The sequence below is a fragment of the Protopterus annectens genome, chromosome 7.part0 (genome assembly GCF_019279795.1).
Source record: "Protopterus annectens isolate FY-2018-M chromosome 7.part0, PAN1.0, whole genome shotgun sequence".
Lineage (NCBI taxonomy): Eukaryota > Metazoa > Chordata > Ceratodontiformes > Protopteridae > Protopterus > Protopterus annectens.
The window spans coordinates 1,297,684,668-1,297,689,270 of NC_056739.1; the positions used below are offsets into that span (position 1 = coordinate 1,297,684,668).

General features: G+C 37.2%; 1 pseudogene; it reads right to left on the reverse strand.

The window, feature by feature from the left end:
- Positions 1-1,943: 1,943 nt before the first annotated feature.
- On the reverse strand, positions 1,944-2,591 carry LOC122806160 (annotated as a pseudogene).
- Positions 2,592-4,603: the final 2,012 nt, after the last annotated feature.

Here is a 4,603-nt window from a genome sequence, read left to right on the forward strand (position 1 = left end):
ATAACTGTTACATTTTTCTTCTTTTTCTTTATCCAGACTCTTTGTTTATCCCTTATTTCCCATTCTACTCACAAAACATTTCCTGAACTTAATATCATTTACCTTTTCTGTAATTCCACAGTTTTTTATATGCTTGCTTGTTTTCCCCCCTCAATCATGGTGCATGTATAGTCACTATCATTTAAGTGCAATTTTACTTTTAAGTTTCAAACTCTCTATACACTGTCCTGCACAACTGCATTACTGGATGCGTAATTATTCTTGTTTGGCTAGAGGTGTTATTACTTGTAAGTATCTAAACCCATTATGCTCCACACGTGCAATGATTGATATTTTTCCTTTTCTTATACTTTCTTTTACTATTTGAATGTACTCACTTAGATGACTATTCCCATTCCTTCCTTGTCGCTCCCTTGTTTGGATAAGAGATCTAGCCTGCTTCTAGGAGATTAAAAAATCCCATCATATCAGCTTTCATTTTCCTTCTCCAGAAATAATTTTTCCATTCTTTTAGCTATTCACAGTACTGTCTTTCAGCATATCACAGTTGATATATTGTATCTAACCACCTGCTTCATCAGACGGTTACAATGTTAATATTTTTGCATCCCCCCACCACCACAGGATCAAACTTGAATGCTCCTCTACCTGCATACTTGCACCCAATTATCCAATTTGTTTCACAGTCATAGGAGGCAGTGATTTCCATGTAGATAAGGGCACTGCAGCCCATTTATTCCTGCCTAGGAATCCCGCATAAGTTCATCCACCTTTGGCAAGAGTCAGGTGTTGGAAAACAGGCCAATCTTGCTGGTCCTGTGGGATGGGCTCACTTCTCTCTAAGAAGAGCATCCCATCCCATGCTGTGACTCTTCCAAGCTCTGCTATAGATGCCAGCTGAGGATTCTAACTATGCAACTTCACATGACAATTTCTTCCTAGGTGCCATCAACTCTGGTTCAAGTTCTAGCAACTTGATGAATTAAAGATCCAAAACAAAGTCAGTTCAGTGCTAGTCTAGCGAGATCCTTCACCATCATCCCTATAGTTGTCGTCAATGTGTCCAGCCATCTGGTTGCAGGTCACCCACTTCACTTGATTCCTTTGACCTTTCAAAACATAATGTCCTTCTCTGATGATCTCCCTTCTAAAGGTATGACCAAAATAAAACAGTTGTAACTTCATCATTTTAGCTTTGAGTGACATAGCCAATTTGATCTCTTCCAAAATTGATTTGTTAGCTCTTCTGGTGGTCCATGGCATGCACAGAATCCTTCTCCAGCACGAAAGTTCAAATGAGTCAATCTTCTTTCTGATCCTTTTCTTTAGTATCCATCTTTCACATCCGTAATTGAACACTGAGAAAATGAGTGCATGGACAAGTCTGATCTTTGTCTTGAGTGTTATTTCCTTGCTTTTGAATACTTTGTTGACAGCCTTCATTGCAGAGTGACCAAGTGGTATGCTGTGTAGTATTTCTTCCCTTCTAGTTGCTTCCATCTTTACAAAAGACCCCAGGAGATTACAATTCTTTACAGTTTCTATTCTATCATCTTCAATCTCAAAGTCTTCATCATTTTCTGTGTTCATAATCTTCATTATGTTTATGTTCAGTTGTAATCCCATGTTATGACTTTCAGCTTTAAATTTTCTCAGTAAATACAACATGTCTTCTTTGCTGCTGGTGATGAGCATTGTGTCATCCGCATAGTGCAGGGTGTTTATATTTTGGACGCAGAATTTAAAACCGATGCTCTCTTCTTCCAAATTTGCTTTTCTGAAGCTGGCTTCTCTGTAAAGGTTTAACAGGTAAGGTGAAAAGATGCACCCCTGCCCGACACCATGCTTTATTGGAAAACAGTCAGTGTTGCCATATTCAGTTGTCACTGCAGCTTTTTGATTTTCATAAAGCCTCTTTATCAGTTGAGTTATGTATTTGGTGTTCACATTTGTACTAGAGTTTTCCATAGTTTATCATGATCCACACAGTCAAAAGCTTTGCTGTAGTTGCTGATGCAAAAGTATATGGGCTTTTGGTATTCTTTGCTCTTCTCCAATATCCAACTAATATTGACAATAATGTCTCTTGTTCCTCAATCTTTTTTGAAACCAGCCTGAACTTCGGGTAGTTCTTGCTCAACATATGATTGTTGCCTTCATTGAATTATTTTCAGCAGTATTTTGCTGGTGTGTGGAATTAATGCAATCATTTTGTAGTCGTTACAATCCTTAGCATCCCCTTTCTTCGGTATAAGTATGAACAATGATCTTCTCCAGTCAGTTGGTCATGTTTTTCACTTTCAAATCTGTTGATACAGGTAAATCAGGACCATGATAGTGCCTTTTGAGCCTTTGATTAATTCAATTGGAATACCGTCAATGCCAGATAACTTGTTTGATACATTTTTAATCGCTGCTATGACTTCTTCATTTAAAATATCTTGTTCTTCCTCAACATCAATTTCCAGTTCAATTTCCCCAATGTTATCCGCTTTGCCTTTTTTATATAAATTTTCCATATATTCTTTCCATCTCTTTTTAATGCTTTCTGTATCATTGAATATCATTCCATTGGCATCTTTAAGCATCCCCAATCAAGGTTGGAATTTCTGCCACAATCTCTTATTATCCTGATAAGCTAGTCTGTTTTTTCTGTTTACATGTTATAATTACATTTTCTGACAAATATCCTTGAAATATCATTCCTTGTCTTTCTGAATTTGACATTGAAACTTTTGGTTCATTTGTGATAATTTTTCTCTATCACTGGAACATTTTGTTTGTCTTCTTTGTTCTGCTACTTTTCTAGTTTCTTCCAATATCCAAGGTGATTTTTTGGCTTTCTTTCTCTTCTGGAATGCTTTTTCAGTTTCATCACTAATTACTTTTTTAATATCATTCCATAGCTCTTCAGGCTCTCTATCACCTGTATCAAGAATGGCAAATCTGTTATTTATTTTTTTCCAATAATTTTGTGGAATATTTTGAATGCCATATTTTAGAAGGTCTCTAATGATCTTCTTGCAAAGTTTTACCTTGATCTTGCATGTCAAAAGCTCATGGTCTCTTCCACAATCAACTCCTGGTTTTGTCCTTGCTGTCAACACTGCAGATTTCCATCTCTGTCTTATGCAGATCTAGTCAGTCTGATCTCAATACGTGCCATTTCGAGAAGTCCATGTGTACTGGCAATGTTTGTATTGGAAATGTATATTCATGATTAACAGTTGGGTTTGCAAAACTGTGCTAAGTTATCACCGGTTTAATTTCTTTCTCCTATGCCATGTTTTTCAACCACTGCATCTTCATGTGTGCTTCCTACTTTTGCATGTCATTGGCGTATATACTTGGATCAAGGTGACAATGATCAGCTTTCCCTGTAGAGGGATTGACATGACTCTATCACTAAAAACTTTATGCTTTAATTCTGTCTTTGAAAGCTTATTGTTGAGGATGAATGACAGTACAAGCTCAGTAAACCCTGGGTTTTGTTGGGTGAATGCCTAGTACTACTGCCACGTGTTGCCAATGAGGTAAGCCAGACCACTTCTCTCCCTCTAGGCAGTGGCATCTTACTTTCATCCTTGCTGCCAGCTCCAACAAGTACCCGAGCTGCTATTTGAATTTGGTTCACCTGCAACATAGGGCTTTCTCTCTCAATGCCATGGAGTAGTTGACAAGTTAGCTTGTTACTGTTTTTTATCTTTCCAAGTTTCTCTTTTAATTTCTGTACTCTTTTATTGTTAGTTTATGCCTCATCTAATGTAAAATGCTACCCCTTCACAACTATGCACTTTATGCCCTGCTTAAATAGCTCATATCCTAGCTTATCAATTTCCTGATCCTTTTATTATTTTCTCATATTCATGGGTTCAAATGTTGATATCATGTCAGTTTAGGAACTTCATGCTCTTGATCACATGTTTGAACTTATGAGTGCTCATATAGTCATAAAGTTCTTTCTTGAAGGTATGGTTTGATAATCTGAGTTTAATTTGAAGGGGTTTATTTCATAAGAGTACAGTGCTTGAGATACAAAATTGTCCATCTCCTGGTATGAATGGTATTGATTTTTACTGGGGTTTGCTATTTTAGGCATAAGTCTCATCTAAGAAAGCAATAAAATACAAACAAGAATAAAAGCCTTGAAGCCCTTTGTGTTTATTTATGAGGCGTGTTCATACCATCACCACTGGTTACAGATCGTATCTGAGTAGGTTGGCAGACGGTGCTCAGTACTACATAACTAGTACCATAAGAGGTATATACAGGGGAATTATCATCTTCCTGGCATGGTTTTTGAACACATGGAAGATTGGGTTCTTTCACATTTGCTATATCTCCTTTACCTTCTTGTATCACTGACTGAAGCTCCCCCATTTTCTTAGCTAAATGTGACATAATCTTATAAGTATTCCTGACAATCTTGTCCATCTTGTTTTCTGCCAGTTTCTACTACTTTCAGCCATTTCAGATGTTGATTTTACTCTGTATAACAGTCTTGCTATACCTGCTCCTACAGATTCTGTCTTCTGTATTTCTGGCTTTTTTTGTACCTTCCTGCCTGTTGCTGGCTTTGGTTACCTAACTGCTGCTGCTGTCT